The sequence below is a fragment of the Anopheles gambiae genome, chromosome 3 (assembly GCF_943734735.2).
Source record: "Anopheles gambiae chromosome 3, idAnoGambNW_F1_1, whole genome shotgun sequence".
NCBI lineage: Eukaryota > Metazoa > Arthropoda > Insecta > Diptera > Culicidae > Anopheles > Anopheles gambiae.
In genome coordinates, this window is record NC_064602.1 from 95,973,714 (window position 1) to 95,992,740 (window position 19,027).

Here is a 19,027-nt window from a genome sequence, read left to right on the forward strand (position 1 = left end):
GGCCGTTTGTGAGTGTTGTTCTAACGTTCAATGCGATCGTGGGTTTTGGGAGTTTCGTTTGGAGAAAAATTGGCACCTTCTACGGAATGCATCTGCTGGCAGAGTTTTACGAGTTATTGGAAGAGAGTTTAGGTGTTTTTTTTTGTTGCTCGCCTGGTAGCCGCTATCTTGAATGTTTGTCATATTTGTTTGATGATGTATGTTGTTTTGGGCTTTTTTTTTGGGGAAATTTGTGTTTTTTTTATCTCTCACTCGCTGGATTTAATGGTTGAACTGGAAATAGATATTTGGTTTGATGTTTTTTATTTGAAGATATGATTTATGAGACAACCTTTTTATAGTTTCAGCGTTATAGTGAATGAATTATTCCGACGAATTTAAAGAGAAAGGTAAAGGATATACCAATTAGTTTCCGGTACCGACAACAAAAAAGCTAATTATTCCCGCTTTGGAGATTCAAATTATTTGCACTCGCATGCATCGCTGGAATCGTACACACACACACGGACATTATTCAATCCGTGAATTAGCTGGCCGCGTTTTTAATTGTCTTTGGTTGGTGTTCTTTTACACATTAAAAATGTATTTAAATGAGTGTCTCCAGCGGGGAAGCTAACACTGCGTGCAGCACCCGGAGGGGAGAGCGTGCGTCTATCACTTTTTGGTCCGTTTATTTCTGGTGTTTGCCAACTCCTTACCAAAAAAACGCGACCGAGCGCACAACGTGAAGCTGACAGTGAATTAAAAATTTATATGTAAATGAACGTAAAATTTTAGCACCTTTTGTGTGTGCTGTGTGCGCGCCCGGCGAGCTCCAGCGTCCGCTTGGCGGAAAGCTTTGTAACATTGCCGGCAAAAGCGTGTGTGTGTGCGTGTGGAGGGAGGTAGCGATAGAGCATAAAACTTACTTCATCATGCAATCGAGTAATCTGCTTCACGTTTACGTTCACGTTTAACGTTACGATGTCGTCGTGACGATGGTAGGGGGAGCGGGAGCTAACATATTTTACTTTTATTCCTGTGTCAAGCGAACGAAGGCGACTCAGGTTTGCAGAAGGGAAAAAGCTCACAAAAAGTGTTGGAATGAAATGATTTCGGTGCGAATGGCTCGCTCGGACTGAGCGGAGGATTTTAGTTAAGATAAAGCGGTTTTGGTCCAGAAGGTTCTTGCGCGCGACATCGAGGTGTGAGGTGAGGTTGAATAGAATCGTGCAAGCATCGTCTAGCTCTTCGTACGGGGGTTTGGCGTTAGAATATCGCGCCGGAACTGAAATCGAATCAAGCGACTCCTTTGCTCTCTGGAGGATTGGATTGTCTTGTGCTTTACATTTTTTCCTTTCTTATTCGCTCGCTGGAATGCAATCGCCCTTTATCGACTGGAGTGATGTGCACCGGGGGTAGGACGGGACTAGCTGTCCTCGATTTTGATAAAACGATTGCCATATAGTGCCACAGGAAAGCTGCAGAGTAAAAGCTGCTCCGGACGACCTTGAGAGCGAAAGTGTGTCGTGTTTGGGGTGGAGAAATTGAGCTGGAAGTTGGGTATCGGACGCCATGGATAAAGCGATGGTGTGGATGAGATGCTCTTGATAGAACATTTTAAGTTTCTGCAATCGAGTAAATTCACTGTGGAGGAGCAGTCCGATGTAATTCGATTATGTGTAAGGTTTACCTTGAAGATTGATTTGAGATTGAAATCGGTGCAAGGTCCTTTTAGGGTGAATTGATTCGTTATTAGCTAGATATTGATTATATTGATAAGGAAATATCTAAGTAACGTTTTATTAAATTGGTTAAATGAGCAAAAACAATTAACAATATGTTTTATTTGTTTCTTTTCAGGTCATTTTTACGAGCGAGCACAATTCTGGAGTGTTAAGTTTAATGTGCCAACGGAAGACTTGAAGACGCTTGCTGTGAAAAGACTATGAACAAAGAGCACATTTGCTGTGTAAAATTCTTTCTTTTACGTTAGAATGACACAATTGCTTTTCGTGTTTATTGAGCTAGGTTTAGGTACCAGTGTCCTGTAAATAATTAGTTGCATATTTCCTTATTTTCTATTTTCCCAATAGAGCAAATGCGATGCACCTCTTCCTTAGCACGCCAGAAAAGTGTCGCGGAAAAAGCAATACCACACCAAAAGTGTGCAAAATGTGAAAATTGAAAACAAGGTGGTGAAATCTGAGTGGCAGCAGTAGTGTTGACAAGCCAGATCGGGGAGAAGAAACTCCCGCCAAAGGAAAACGAAAAGAAAAGTGAAAAGTGTAGAAAAGTGAAACCAATATGCTGCTGCTCCCAAATATTTCAACGTCAACCAATCGTACCCAAAACACGAGCCTGCTGGTGGTGTGGTGAAGTAGTCAGCACAGGGTGGCCGAAAATTGTGGAGTAGTGTAAGAAAAAATAAGAGTAAGAAGAAGAAAGGAAATCATCTCAATCGGGAGAAAAGTCGTTAAGATTTGCTTGACACCGACCAGCCACCAAATGGAGGAGAAATAGCAGCAGTAGCAGCAGTAGGATCGTTTGCGATTGCAGCAGCTGTCGATCGCGCCAGGTACGAAGTGAGTGCGAGGTGCTCCGTTTGAAGGGTGAAATGTGTGTGTGAGTGGTTCAAATGTGTAATCCCCCAAAACAACAAATACAGAAAGGAGAAAAGAGAGAAAAAAAAGCAGTTTGGTTACGGCAGACGCGCATCTAACCTTGGCCAGCCCAGCCACCAGCGCCAGAGTGCTTTTGGGGCGAGTGTGTGTGTGAGTGAGTCAGTTAAGTGTGTAAATAAAGGTCCGGGTTTCGATGATCGCGACTCGAAAGTAGTGAAATCGGAAGAAAGAAAGTGAAGTGACGCAGCGACTGCAGCGACGTTTTCAGTTTGTGTCCCCCATGGTTTGTGTGTGCGTATGTACATGTGTGTCTGTTTGTGAAATATATTTCTTTAAAGTGTGGAAGTAAATGTTTCCTTAGTGTTAGAGATACATGCAAATGGTAGCAGTGGATGTGTACTACGTGTAAGAAAGCAGTAAAATACGGAAACGAGTGATTACAGTGCTAAAACATACGAAAGCAAATCGAGCTAGAGTGTGCAACATAGAGTAAGAAAACAGATAACCATCGTGTTGTGTTCGCTTGGTAGCTGAAGTAGCAGTAGCAGCAGCAGTAAACCACCAACTCAAAAAGCAATTCTTCAAGACTATGTTTTAGCTGAATAGTATTTCCCATATTTCTCGCTGAGTACATCGGTCACCGCTAACCAGAACACACCACTGCAGGTAAGATATCGTTCTAGCGCTTTCTTGATGAACTTGGGCGTTCACTTCCACTTCTTTTAAATGAACATTAGAAATGCATGCTGTTCCATTTGCACCGAAGGGGGAGGGGGAGAGCAAAAGAAGCCTTGAACCAAACAACCATCGCGGTCGCGGCTTATTAACCGCCGAATATAGATGACCGAAATTTCACACATGACGTGTGTGCGACTCCATCTTCTCCCCTCCTGGCAATCGAAAACGCACCACTCACACACAAACACACGGCAGCACACAGGTGTGCCGGGGTTGTTGTTTTTTTTTTGTTGGTGTGTGAGATTGTTTTTGCTTCTGCTATCGAAAACCTTCAAACTCTCGCGACGCCTCGTGAAGTTGGCAACAGATGAGAGAACATTTCGGTCAAATTTGTGAAGCAGATTTATGACCCTCACCGTCGTCGCCATCGCTGCCACGCGGGGTAGTGTGTCCGAGGGAAATAAAAGCGAAACGTCTTCCGGTTGTGTGGTTGTTGTTGTTGCTGGTCGTTATGTTTGTCTCTGTGTTTGTGGTGGTGGTTTTGTGTTTGCCCCCTTTCTCTATCATTCGTGCGTTGTTTGGTTTGTTTTCTGGTTCTTTTGATTTGTTACCCCTTTGGGTGTTCTCCTCCTCGTTACCTTTTATCTTTGCCAACGGTTTTCCCCGGCAAAGCATTAACTTTTCCTTTTGTTTTTTTGCGCAGAGATATTTTGTTTCTATAGTGTGCAATTAAAATGCAACGGAAAGAGAATGGGGCGGAAACATTTTCCAACCGAGCAATTTTCTTCACCCGGTTAGTGGCATGTTTTGGCAAACTTTTAGAAATGAAAATTTCGAGATGGCGAAGAGCCGGGTGCTGCCAGAGCACATCATAATTAATGGTTGGAGTTTTTCACAATCAATGGAAAATGTTTATATCACAACGAGTCTGTTGGAGACGTAATTAGGAAGGTGACGGGTTGATACTTAGCAAAATTAGTTTGTGAATCGTTTCTAGCGGCTTGTGTTTAGTTTGTAAAGAATGGTCAAGCTTCTAGTAAGTACGTAAGTACGCCCCAAAAAGATGCGTTTGATTCTACATTGAAGCAGGTATCTTGGTGGATCACGAGAGTGCCGGAAACGCTTCTTCCAATCGGTGGCACTTCCCAAAAACATTGCTATGCTGTCTGACGCACCCGAAAAGTAAATGACAGAGGAGACACATTTCTCAACCAACGCACATGCAGATGCGTCGTCGCACCGTGTACGCGCAGCTCTTGCGCAGCGTGTGCGTTTAGTAGGTCAGCCGAAAACGTGCGCTCGATTTCGTTTTTGGGTTCATGGGTGTTTGGGATTGTTTTTCTTTTTTCGCGCAAGCGAACGTTTCATTCTAACGAGAGGCATGCTCTCAATTTTATTTGTGTAATGTGTAAAGTAATTTTAACATAATAAGTTAGAGTTTTTGAGAGATCATGACTAACTCTCGAAGAACTTGGATTAAATTGGCTGATTCTACGAAAAAAAAAACTTGCTTTATAATAACAACCTACGCCTCATCATTGACATGTGCAGCGGCATCTGCATCTCGTTGCGTTAGCGGACCGGTTGCGTTCGGCTAAAATTAGCTCTTCGCATCCCTTTTCTTGCGCGATGCGATGCGTTCCGCTTTGAAATTGTGTTAGAGATGCTCAAAAGGCAACGCTGTCTTCACTCGCTAATATCACGCTCGCTTCGTACGGCTACATGTGTGTGCGTATCTGTTTCTTGCATATGCAGTTGGGCGTTTTATATTCGATCGCAACTGTGCGCATCATCTGCGCACATGCAGCGGTGTTTGTGTGCTGAACGGTGTGTAATTTTGCTAGACTTTCCGCTAGAAAACACTTGTGTCTTGTGCCTCTGTTTGTGCAGTGGGAAGGAAGATGGCTCTCTTGGGTGGGCGTTTGCGTGTGTGACATAACGAGAGGATGTGTGTTTGTGTGTAGGTTGAGAAAATGAAACCAGTACGACCGGGTGTGTGCAGCAGCGTTCTAAAGGGCAAGTGTTTGTTGCACCGTTTTGAAGGTGGCTTGCGTCGGCGCCATCAGCAGAACATGGGGATTAAGTAGATTGGCCTGTTGGTGGTTGTTTTGGGCCTAGAATTAAGTATATCTTGGCAAGAAGAGCTCGAAGGGAAGTGATTCAGTGAGGTCACCGTCAGTGAAGTAGTTAACAAGAATATATTTTTGTTATATATATTTTTTGTTATCTAATCAACTGTATTGAAATTGGTCTTTGAAAACCACAAAAGTAAGATCATTGTCTGGACGAGAGGGGTCTAGACACGGGTCTAATAGTCTTCCGAGCAGAGATCAGAATGCTGTACCAAACCTCCAACGTATTGCTCCCACCCCAGGCTTTGGCAGTGTACGTAGTGTGTTTACTTAGCTCGTTTGAGCGATAGAGTTCATTAGCATATGCGCAACCGCATTCTCGATAGCGCAAACCAAAGTCACAGACGCGCGGTAAGCGAACTCTTACCCCCACTTTTTTCCACACGCATATCTAAGCCCAGTCTCAGACGTCAGACAATCGTGGTTCCCTTCTGTCGGTCGCTTATTCATGGAATGGAAGGAGGAAAGAACAAGCAATGTAACGCAAGAGCGGTTGGGGGTGTTTTTTGCTCCACACAACCACATGGAGCCGCATGCACATGCTGACAAGCGACTGTTCAAGGTTAAACTGCGTAGCTATCTATCATTTCTGCGCGCTTACTTCTCCAACTCTGTTGGTTTGGGGTTGAGAAAGCGGGAGTGAGCGAGAGAGATATTGGGCTGGGAAGTAGTCAACTTCACTTAGAACGCTTGCTAGACACACACGCCAGCAAGAATCGTCACAGATCGCACAGTAGAATGCCTCCCCGGTGCATACACACTGGACGTTCGCACGTTTCACCGAGAGAGCAGAAAAACGTGGAAGGAAAAGTGTTGATTCATTGTTATAAGGCGATACACAACCACCTTGTACCCGGGTACCTTTGTGTCCGGTCGGTTTCTTTCCCCTCTGACTCAGTCACTGTCTGCCTCTAGTTCTCATTCTAAAAGGCAATAGAATAGAACCCGAGCCTCCTATCGAATACTCATCTTGGACCATTGTGATGTTTGTTGCCGCCATGTTTAGTGACTGCTGCCGGCTGTACTGCATCAAAGGCCGGTTTCCGCAAAGGTGGAAATGCGTGATCATTAAAGCTGAACGATGATGTAAGAGTGTGACGAATCTGGCGGACGCTAAAGGGAGCTGATTGTTCTAGTCTGAGGTGGAATAGTTCAGTAGCTTTGGCAGAAGAGTCGATAGGATGGAGGGAACGAATGAAAAACAATGCAGATCAGGCTGAAGGAAGTCGCGAACGGAAGTTACAAAAAAGATAGCTTTGTTCAAGGGAGATGAGAGTGCATGGGAACTATACTACTTGTTCGGTTTCGGAGGCATCGGTTTAATGAGACTTGGCTGAAGATGAGGACTGCGTTAGATGTTTTGTCTGGAAGAGTATTGATAGAATTTCTGGAGGTTATTAACTCTCTCAGAAGATCCAGTTCCGGTCAGATGTAAGTCATCAGGGGCTTCAAGTTCCTGTGAAGATATCAAAAACTCAAAGAATTTAAAGACGTTATCGTGTATGTTGAACGATACATTGACCTTCTTAACGACACATCATTAAAATAGGTCTTCTGGAGTTAAAGACAACAAGTTGCATCATCCCATTTGTTCGCCACCGTTTTGAATTCTGCTCACGACCTTCCCTTAAAGCTGGCGACAGTAATCCGATCACCTGGAATCTGGTAAATTGCTTTTCTCTGTATCTCCACCTCCACCAAAAACCGTGACGTGTCTCTCGCAGTATTGCCCAGTGATCCTCGTCTATTTTTTTTTCTAGTGGTTGCTTGATCATCAAATACACCACACGTCAATTGGCCATTATTTTCTGCAAACAAAGGCTATCAAACGTACAGAGATGCCGAGCAAACACAATTCGGCGCAGCAGCGGCGATCAAAAACGATGGCAAAGCCAAAGAGAGGCACCGACCCGATGTCCAAAAACCACGCCTCGCATACTTCTCGTCTGACGTTTGACAGATCTTCTGTGAGTTCCTAGAAAACAGTGAACAAACTTCAGAATTGCGACCGCTACTGGCGGAGGGAATGGTAGAGGAAGGGTTGGAGGGTCATAGATCTGGGAAGGTGTAAACGTGGTTTGCAATCAAATCCATCCAGCTTTGCAATCGGAATAGTTCGCCCGCCCGGTGTGTCACGTGTGGTACTTGGAAACTTCTATGCCAAATCGACCGGTCATGCCTTTCCGAGCTTGGATGGCAGATTGACGACGACTCACGAGGGCGTTCAGAGGCGCCGATATAATGCTGTCCAAGCTGTAGCCGTTGTTGGTATGTTTGTTGCCGTCTAAACGTGTTTTTTTTTGTTGGGTTGGCTGTTGTTATAGGGTCGTAATGTTTTGCACTCAAAATGGCGCAGGGAAGGGGTTAAGAGTACGGCACCACGCCACTCGCGGACAGATTCACGAACAGAATCGTGCTAATGAATCGTGTAGGTCAACGACCTGCAAGGATTTTGGAGGTGGGAATAGAAGGCAAAGCTGGGGGTGCGATTAGTTCGTCACTTTTAATAACTGCCTTATCCCCCACCCGCGGGATAACCAGGAAGGTTTACCCGACTCCGAGCGAGCTGGGGGAATCGAACAACATAACTTTACAATTGGGGCCCGGCAGCGCGGGTGGTAAGCTTTAATGGGCTATCAAGATGCGAAAATCGACAGCGGCAGGAGGTGAACACCGCCGCGGCACAGCTTTGGTTAGGATGGGAGTGTTTGGGACACACGCATACACACCTACACTCACGGGAGCATTCGTCGCCATGTTGCCCAACAACGTGCTGACTCACGGAGACTGTGCGAGTCTAAAAAGCTCACTATCTTACGAAAAGTTAGACGTGGGGGTACGGGGCAGAGAAACAATACGCCAATGAAAGTATGGTTCTAGCCGCACTAGGCGAGAGTTATTGGATGTTTTCTGCTAGAATTCGCTTTCTTCATCCTTTGGTGTGGGTTAGGCTTCTTATTGCTCTGGCCCAACCTGTCAATCAAATTATTTATCGTTAATCAACCGATTGACGTGAACTGCCAAAAAAAAAAAAAATCTCGGCAGGAGAGATTGCTGACGGTCTGGCACGATTTGTGTAGGTTGTGAAATTTGTTGGTTTCTGTTGCTAGACGTTTGTTTTGTTCTGGTACCCAAAAACGGTTGCAGGATAACAATTGGTACTTTGTCAATAGGAGGAAGGTATAAGAAGACATAATACCGTAATTTAGGTAATTTGGTGCCTAAAATGTGATGCAGTTTTTCTTACTTGTTTCCCCAAGGAACGCCAGCTAGGAAGTAGCGTCCACTAGGGCGTCCATATTGTGTCCGTCTCCTCTGCCGTACCGTGTCGTGGTATAGTTTACAGTGGACATTGATTAATTTGCTGCAAACTTGCCAACGATTAGATTGTGTGTAGCTGTTTGGGTCCTGCGGTAGGTAGTTCTGGCGTGGAAAGTGTTTCGATCGCGTGTGGCAGTTAGCTTACACACATCACAGTCCCTTGCGAGGGCTCCCTTGCGTTTAGGGAATGTAGGACAGTGGGTAAGCTTGCAGTGTAACAGCAGCAGGTTCAGTTATGGAGTTTTTCACTGTGGCTGATAAAGCAACAGCACTCGCTCATTGATAAATGGTTCATTAATTCAGGACTTTAGTGGGCTTTATTTTACTTCACTTAACAAGTTTCAAGCTTTATCATGATTGAATAGTGTAACGAATTTATATTCAAAAACCTACATAAGTGTACGTAGAAACTGTTTCACTGTACGAGGTATATGACTGTAAAGTCTTGCAGAGTCGTTCGTTTATGGCAATGTGTGTATGGTGTGTGTACGCGGTTTAAAGATAATGGCCTCACCTTACAAACAGAGTCCCCCTTAGGGTGGTGGTCGTGGGGGTTTTTCCTGTTTTCCCATTTGTTTATTTTTCACCCCAGACTTCTTTCCCTTTCTCCTAGTGTCCCTTGACGTTGGTTGGAGACCGTAAAGTGTGTGCAAAAGTCACAAAGGAGATTATCAATCATTTGCACACGCCATTAACTTTAAGCAAACAGACCAATAGATCCGAGGCCAGAGAGCGCGCGCGAGAGCGCCCGCACAAGCTGAGCTCCGTGCTCGTCCGTTGATCGGTGTCACGCCTTTTTGGACAACTGACAAACGCGTGCATACCTTTTTATGCCACCGGCCGGCCAGCCGAAGGAAGAAGTGTCGAACTAGTCGCGTCTAGAGTGTATGCGATCGACGGGGTGACGAGATTGAGCCACGTTAGCACCTAGCAGTGTTGGAGTTATTATCGAAATGCTAACGGCCTGGCACCGGAAGCCGAGAGCAGTTAGATAGTGCTTTGAGAAGGTGATTAATGTCGTCCATATTAAAGCACGCGGGTCTGTTTGTGTGTGCGGTTAGGTTTGAAGTTATAGTTCGGTTTCTAGCCGCTGCGAACCGGAAAAGGAAACGCGCATTAGAATGGAAAAGGTAATAGAGGAGGCATTTTTTTGCAAGGGCCACCAGAGGATAGTTGTTGATATTGCTGGTGCTTTAGTTTTCGAGATGAATATGTATTATTCGGACATTGGCATTTACGCAGCTCATATATCGCATCCGAGTGAATAATGAAGCTGAATTTATAGTCCGTCTCGGTAGGGTGGCTTTAGCACGAAATTATTAAAATGCCACATTCCAACAATGAATCATATCCTGGATATATCTCTGCATTGAAGATTCTTGAACGTAAAGCACCGAGACACAGCTCCAGAAAACGGACACCTCTGGCCAATGATCACCTGACATCGAGTTCTGTCCCATTTAGCAACAAAGTAGCGCTGATCGCTGTGGCTGTTTTCAGGATCATGTCGATGCGCAGGCTCCCCGAACAGGCTCTCGGTACTTTCGGATGCAGTGTTGATAGGCACGGTATGTGTAATTGTCGTTGGCGTATCGTTCAATTATCCTTCTTTGGACAGCCGGTCCGTATTTAATTAAATGTTGAAATATCACGTCATTCCCCATTCTTGGAGCGCTCGCAACATTGTAGCGATGGAGTTTTCCCCTCTTGAGATCGAACCATTCTCCGCGAAAGATTCTTCCGTTCCAGGTTGGATCGGGAAGGATCGTATTAAATGCATTTCCATGCATACCTTTCCATGCCCGACCTGGAGGACGGAGGAAAATCGTTTTTGCAATCTTCTTGATAGTAGTCCAGCTCGAGCTCCTCTCCATAAGCCGGCATGTGTGTACGCAACACAAAACCCTAAACCAGTTTTCATCAGTTTCAGCTCTTAGCAAGGAACGTCTAAAAAGAACATCTTCTCTCAGGCTAAGCAATAGGCTAGAAGCTTGTCCACAGAGGGCCAGTTCCAGCCATGTCGTCTCACTCCCAGCGATCGGCGTCCCGCGTGTTGGTGCCCTCTATCATTCTTTAACTTTTCTGCTCAACGAGTTGGTCAGTGTTTGCGTTACTGCTTCAGGGTAATATGAATGTATGCGTGCCTTTTTTTTTAGTTTTAACTCCATCGTTATGTTTTCCTTTGGCCAATTCCATCGGCCACACCGACCCGATGGACCGGTTTTCTTGCGATGGAGGTGACGCAGAGCGAAACCGGTTCCTCCCGGTCCATCCGGGGCGCGGGAAGTGCGTGCGTCTGCCGTATCTGTTGACCTACACTGTGACATTCACCGTGAATGCGTGCACGGACGGAATCGTGTCGATGAGGCGATGGTAGTTTTTTCTTGTTTCACTGACACCAATGTTGAAAAAATACTACCCCTACCAAGCAATCGATACGATGCACTCTGCAGAAAAGCGGGAGAGAGTGCAATGAAGAAGCTAATTTTGTTCGACAACTTGGACTTGGAAGATGCGTGGTAAGAGTAACGCTTGACACGATGTTTTCCGCAATAATCGTTTGTCCGAACGATCTAAGTGCTTCAAACGATCTAAGACACACGCGAAATTGCACTGAGGAAGTCTCGTATCTGATCGCTCGATCAGATGTTTCGATCTGATAAAACGATGTTGGATCTTCTTCTTCGAAATGCCTGCTACTTTGAACGTCACTTTACACTCGCATCGAACTTCGTACGTTCTCTGTCCTCGGAGATGTGATTGGAATTGATCATCGAATATTATTAAACAACTGTTTCCCTAGACCACCCTGATGGACGCGAGAGGGCTCGATAGTGATCTAAAAAGGACTTCCTTTCCATCATATCGCCATTGGAATTGGTTTGGTTGAGAAATTATGTCCGCTGTGTTTCACTTGTACCCGTTGTGGTGCGGTTTGTTTGCGGATGTTGGCTTGAAGCAAAACTAAAGAGAGGAGTAGAAAAAATAAATAAACAAATGTGTGTTGGTTGGCTGGCTAATCGTTTGCTGTAAAGCTCATCGATTGTGGTGTGTGCTGTGCATGCCTAATCGAAGGTATGATCGGGGGAAACATTCATTAATGCAATGCGTGTGCTTTGAATATAAGTATGTGGTACCACCACGTACAATCGACTAGAAGACATCAACGTTTTAGAATAGTATTTTATGCGCTTGGAGGATTCATTGAATACTTGATCGGAAAAGACAAGCAAAAATGTTTCATTTTGGCTTATATTTGAGAATTGAACGCTAGTCTGTTGAGTTGCGAGTCTGTCTGCATTACCATTTGACCACCGTACTTGTTTGTGCTGGTGAAGATTACAATCAAACAAAAAGCTACCATTCTGATGTCTGAGATGTTCTTAGCGATGTTCCAGGTAATGCTTTAGCATATTCCTGCATACTTCCTCGGTTTTGGCTGTTTAATATGCACACAACTTCCCTGCCAGTGCTAGCATAACACTGAGCGTCGAACTACTTTTTGGGCGTTGTTGTCCGCTCGTAACATCTTAGGCGCCATCGATCTCAGATCTTCGATGGAAATGTATTCTAATTTCCCAACCGGCTCAAGGCCAGCCAAACCAAACGGGCAAGCAACATTGTCTCTCATGTTCGCCTGGGAGCTTCCCAAATGCAGCCTTGAGCGTGATCGCGGGACAACTGTATGCGTAATTCAACGGCCGCTAAAGGCGCGCGCGCGGTGGCTTATTCAATTTCAATGCAAAATTTAAGCAAAGCTATTAAGCCTTTTGTTGCGATTGCGTGTTGCGCGGGTGAGGGCAAACAACAACAAAAAAAAACGGCCGTTTGCCGTTCATTTCATTGCAACTGCGACAAATCCTATCCGCGTATCGTGCTGCTTGCTGAACGCCATTAAACGCGCCGGGCAAAAGACTGAATGAAAAATGATCTACTGAGGTTTTCGGTTTAGCGAAACCGTGTCGGCTTGTTGCAGCCACCATTTCAGGGTCGCCCATGTTGTGTGGACCGACAGGCGGTAGAGGGAGAACACGCGCTCTCCCGGGCTGGGATGCCTGACGGGGGATGCCTCCGTGTCGGGTTGAGAAAAGCTCGACTTGTTGCCGTCACCTTGACAGAAAAAAGTATGATACCAGCTCGAAAACCCGTTCCCGCCACGGTGCTGCTCCATCGGGAGGTGGAACTGGTCGTTCGAGTTTTGCGAGGAGTCCTTTTTCGTTTGGTCCGAAGTGACGGGCCGGGCTGGGTGGGCGGACCAACGGCCGGCAGGCCGGACAGGCAGCTTATGAGTATGACAGATGATTTTTCCAAACCTCACCCAGGACCATGGTTTCGCCGCGGGTGCGATAAGCCCGCACGGCGGCTATATTTTTCGCGGCAATCCGGTGCGCACGAATGTCATCGATCGACTCGGCTGATCAATCAAATCATTATACAATTAGCGTTTCTCGCTTTCCGGCAAAGCCAGCTGACGCGACCAGACTATGCGCCAGACCGTCAGTTACTCGGACTGCCCCTCCCCAGCCCGTCGGTGGGAGAATGAGCAGGCAGAAATAATATTAATGTTAAGATTTAATTAGCAATATCTGAGCATGTCGATCGATAAGTGGGACGCGTTCAAAGGGGCGAAAAGAGAGCTGGGGAGTGCAAATGCACTTCGAAGGCAATCTTTTCCCCGCCGACGAGGTCAACCATGCTGTGTCGTCTTGCCCGGCGGAACGACGTCGCTTCCCCATTTCCCCCTGTGTCTGTGCTAATGGAAAAGCTCGATAGCAGAAGGATTATATTTCAACTCGAATGGTACAGCCAATGGAGGCATCGTTCAAGTGTGTTTGCTGCTGCTCTTGCTGCCACGGTGCATTTGTCAGTGGAGTGCGAAAAAGGGGAAGACGTTGATTCGTATCTTGATCATCAGTTGGTAGAATGAGGGGGGTTCTTGCGTACACGATGCCGAAGGGGTTTTGCGTGACGCAAGTGTAGCTTAACATTGTTGCTAGCGTCTTTACATGATGGCGGTTAATAGGGTTGGGGTTAGCTTTGAAGTTAACCACAGCGTACGCTTGCGAAGTGCCTGTAATACTATAGTATAATTGAAAGATGGTTAGTGTTGTGGTACATATGTTTGTTGTGCAGTTTTAAGTGTACGGCTTTGCTTAAACATCTTTGAAACTTTTTGTATTCAATTTTTGTTCAAATTACGGAAGGAGCTGAAACTTTGCTTCCTCTACCTTATGCATAATGGATGAAGCATCGAGCTCTCCAGCAGTTTCTACGGCAGAACGAGTTAGAAGCTTGTGCCCGACACATTTCTTCAACTAATCATTACGAAACTTTATACTTGGTTTTGTGATTCTAATGCATTTATGTGTGTATGTGTGGCTCCTGGAACGGGGTGTTTGTGTGTGTTGATTGAGCACTCACGTTACAGTGACCTAGTGCAAACAGTGGAGTGTGTTTGTGGAAAAAAAGTGGAAGGAAACGGAATTAATTTATGATTAAATTAGATAATTTATGATCACACCAGCAGCTAATAAATAATGTATCGTTTATAATAATCGGTTCTGTTTCTATATTCTTTTATTTCAGGTATGCAGCAGACAATCTTTGTTGGCTTCAGTTGTAAACGTTTCGAGAATGAAATTAAAAACGCAGACAATCTTCACGTCATCACGTAAGCATTCTTCACAAAAAGCTGTTAGGGAATTGAGGAAATGTGTACAATCTCGGTGTGTACGCTATGGGGTACGTTTATCAGCAAACACTTTCAGCCACTACACGTGTACACGCTTTTCCAGCTGGGGTTTGTTGAACCAGGTGCGCGAGACAATTCGTTTGCTGATTGGAAAAAATCAAATTTTCGTCGCAGCAAAACAAGAATTGTACAATATTCGGATGTCATGCTGATGTTGTTTTCTACTGCAACAGTAAGGCGAAGAAAGCTGCTTTGATCTCTTATTTAAGACTCTTTGTTTGAGACTATTCTACGCCATCGATAGCTGAATTGAACCAATTAAAAAAATGAAAAGAACTTTATTATTTTTATACGATTTCTTAGAAAAGACACCCGCAACGACGCAAAAAGGTTTGAATTATTGTCGGCATTTGTACCAGGTCGCTTGACCACACGCCATGTACCGAGCAAGCGAGTTATACTATATCATCTTTATTTCTGTCCTAACGACTCTATCCTCGTGTAAGTGATTTTGCAAAAGTCGTTTTTCGGGTGAAAGCGCTAATTATTTTGCTTTCAAATGGTTGTGATGATTGAGCTCAAGCCGCTCGTGGCTGACATTACTGGGAAGGTCAATGGACGATTTTTAATGTTTGTTTTTTACTTGTTGTCGCGTGCAGTCAACAAGATTCGCTGTAAAGAACCTGAGGAAATGTAACTTCATACCTGAGGAATTATACATTCTATCTATCTCTATTTCCTAATAATGTCCATCACTACCCTACGACCTTTCGGTTTTCATTTAGACAAGGACTGCCGCCGGTGAACGTTTTTCCCATAGGACGTTAATGTAAAATAATTCCATATTCCATTCGATAATGTTTAACGCATTTTTCCGTGGTAAAGTCGGTAGTCGTCGTCATGGTTTATGCAGCAGGACGAGCCATCAGCTTGCCGCTGCTGGGGAAGGCTCTCGAAATGGCGTCAGACTTCTGCCGAAACTCACACCCTCTTTGCCGGCCCCAAAATGCGACTGTATGCGGCTCGGTGTGATTGCATGCGCGCCGCCACCCTGCCGGGAAGCGGGAAGTGACCGGGTTGTTCCGATGTGGCAGTGGCAGAAGTGCGCTAACGCTTGCTAACTTATGTGCATTTTAGCACAAAACAGTACACAACCCGCAGCTCAAGGCCAGCGGGAGAGGTGTTTGACGAGCAGTGTCGTGTTGGCTTTGGCTTTTTTAGTTGTTATTGTTGGTTCACGGATGTTCAAGGTCTCCTTCTCTCTCTCTCTATCTTACTGAGTGATTTCGAATCTGTAAGCAAGATATCCTGTGGGATGTATGTGTGTGTCTGTGTGCGATTGTGGATCAAGTAACATGCAGATGAGTGTAGCTCTTTTTCTGCATTTTGGAGAATTATTAACGATTGGATTGGTAGTCTTTTTTATACTTTGCTTGCTTTTTGGGAAGATGCACAGCTTTTTGGCGAATTGTGGAAGCATGTCTAGACGCTGGACAGGGATGAGCTTGGGTTTAAAATATTGTTCTGGAGCCGTGCCAAGCCAAGTTGGACGTTTTATGGCAAAAGTTTTGGCTGCCTAACATGCAACTAGGAAGTAGTAAAGCTTTCCAACCATGATCGATGGAGTGGAGTAGAAAATATTTTCTCATCGTTTTATGGTTTGAATAACCGATTTAAAACAATAGAAAATTACACTGAACAATCATCACCATTAGCGAGTTGTGGAGTATTTGTAGCTGAGTCACAACAAAGGTTATTCCTGTTAAATTCCAGCAAAGGTCAGGTTCAGGACACAAGTCCTACCAATATCATGTCAAGTTTGCAGGTGAGAGAAAACGATTTTAATAACGTTTTATTCCTCGATTAGCGTTTTTATTTGGAGTAAATCGTCCTTCCTCTGGGTCGTCATTCTTCAAGCAGCAAGAGTTTGCTTGCTTCCTTTCCTGATTGGAGAAATCTGACAGCTTGTTACGCCTTAGCTTTGAACCATTGCCACCACTTCAGGAACACTGTGCGATGGGGTTAGAATATTAGAAATGGATATTGTTTTTTTGTCCCTGACCTACCTCACTCCAGCGAGCATCGGCACGTCTCATTGTCTGCTAATCGATTTGAAGCCTTATTTGCGATTTTATACTATTGCATGTTTATGTTTGTGGTGTCAGCTGAAAAGGGGAATTCTAAAGCGGTGAAATGAAATGGAAAAGCTCGAATAAAGGACATGAAATGAGTTAAATTCTGAACTGAAATGAAATAAAATATTTAGTCTGGTAACGGATTTTAGCAAAATCAATTCTACGATGGAGTCAAGAGGGCACTCAACATTATAGACCGTTTTAAGGATTAAACAAAACCACACAACCATTTCAATATTTGTCCTCAGCATGGGGCGATACACCGCCCAGAACAATTTCCATCCCGGGCAACGGTCCAATCCTTTTTCTAGGGCATTGTCTAGCGTGCATTTTATTAGCTTCCTTTTTGTGCGCCTCTTGAGGCGTGATGTCAGCCGTCTTGTCGCAGAGGCCGAACATTGTTCGTCCTGTCCATCTCTCCCCCCGTTGACCGTCCGGCGGGGTTTGCACTCGCCTTCGATTAATTGACCTCGTTCGGTCACAGACGGTCTCGGACGGACTGATTGGATTGCATCGGTTGGGGCTCTGTATTGACATTTTTATGCGTTTGTTGCCGGCATGGCTTCCAAGAGGAGGGAAGAACAACATTTGAACGTAAAAACAAAACATTTCAAATTGCTCCAAGCATTGGTTGGACTCGATGCTCTACGCAGTGTATAACGCTTTGTGTATAACAGTGCTTAGTGGACAACAAATAACTCACCGTGAATGGGCGTGATTGAGAGGGTTCTTGCTGAAAAGAAAAGGTAAAACAGGTCTGTTTAGCAGCTCAGAAGTATCCCTCAGGCCCGGTGGCGTGATTAGAAGCTATTTTTCTTGCCTTTCTTCTCATCACATCCTTTCACCGAAGTATCCATTCAATGAGAGAGGGGGTTGGGTTGACAAGAGTGTCTATTCACTCAGCGAAATGTTGACGCGTGTTGTTGATGTCACTGTGGTGGCGCTAGTGGCGCTTCTGACTTCTGGCTACATTGATGACCTACATTTCCAGACTTGCCCAAGTGTAGTTGGATGTTTATGGGTTTATGTTCACGTGGGTAAAGGTGTGTCGTCCTTGGCGTAAAAAAACGGTGCAGCCAATGGCAGCTTATAATGCTAGATTTGACATTCAGCGGACATATGATGCGAGGCGAGCTCAATGGGTCGCATGCGTTATGGCTCCTCTTTTGCCCGTTCGATGGCGCACGTGGGGCCAGTGTGACAGACATAATTAGATTTGCTCTTGATGGCCCGATGGTGGGGCCTCGCGGAAGCGGCCATCCGCCAAGACTGCGGATGACCCTAACCTACCGCAAAGAGGATCGAAGCACGAATGGACATGGAGAGCCGGCCTTCAGAGTCCGTTCGCATCCAGCGTTGCTGTCGGTCACCACCACCACGTACGTTCAATCAGCATGCATGCATGCGTAATTATGTATGAATTGCTGTACAACATCGACCCAACCCACACCACCACCACCACCATGACCACTAACAAGAACAGAGTGTGTGCGACGCGCGATACTACAATGCAGACATCGGCTGTTAGTACAGCTGTTTCGCTTGTGCCCCGGCGTTCAGTCATGCAACGGGGGTTTCTTTTTCTCCTCGCACGATGCTCGAGGAGCATACACCATCCCACCCCCCCAATGTTTGCGTGTATGTGTCTGCCTGGTTATGTTTGTGCGTTCATCCACGGGCGCATTTGACCCCGTTTACTACTGTTTGTTTGTGTGCGAGGCCAAAAAGGGCGGGAGGGATTGGTGCATTTTTAATGAAAGAACCATTTAAAGGAAGTGTGCTTGCCGGCCCGGGGTGTGGGGTTAGTGGGATGGGTGTACGCATGTGTCGGTGTGTGTGTGTGTGGGGCAGGAAAGTATCGCATGAGTGAAAACAATAGTGGTCATGTTTCTTCAAGGTGAATGTTTAGCTGCTTAGACGGTGTGTGTGTGTAGAAATGCAGTTTTTGCGCCCCATTCTAAATGTTCTTTGTGTGTTTGGGTGTTGATCGTAAATAACACTTTTTTTGTTGTTTGTTACAAAATAGAGCTACATCCTTTTAAGTACACTAATTAACATAAAAGTTTCATAGAATCGTTTGATTTTTTGTGCTTTAAATGTTGCTGCAATATGTGCTCCCCAACACACAACTCTACCAGCGGTAGCATTGTTGCATTCGCAATCAATTTACTCAGTAATTGTTGCCCTCTTGCTCCATTTAGTTCACTCCTTTCTGCCGGCAGTTCCCCTTGCGGTCATATCATCAGCGCCCGGCGGCAATTTCGCTCTGCTCTAATCTATGTGGGCCAGTGTGTGGGTCAGTGATCGCCCGGCGGTATGTGGTATGTCGTGTGGCGTAATTTGTGCCTTTTTAGCAGCGACCGTTCAGCGCGGGGACGTTGAAACCGTTCCAATTGTGCAACTGTGCCCCACACAACTGTGCAGAGGCGGTATCATGACCGCCAAAATGAGGCGTGAGTGAAATAA

General features: G+C 45.3%; 1 protein-coding gene across 3 annotated transcripts in view; it reads left to right on the top strand.

Annotated features, from left to right (window-relative positions):
* The window catches only part of LOC4577789 (ecdysone receptor), a 131,650-nt gene that overhangs the window by 35,027 nt on the left and 77,596 nt on the right, over positions 1-19,027 (top strand). For 2 of the 3 annotated variants that reach the window (XR_009766492.1, XM_061661084.1), the window contains exon 2: positions 2,076-3,269. The gene's annotated coding sequence lies outside the window, so the exon portion shown is untranslated. Of the gene's footprint in view, positions 1-2,075; positions 3,270-14,320; positions 14,406-19,027 lie in introns of all 3 variants that reach the window. The other variant, XR_009766493.1, reaches the window with a different exon arrangement.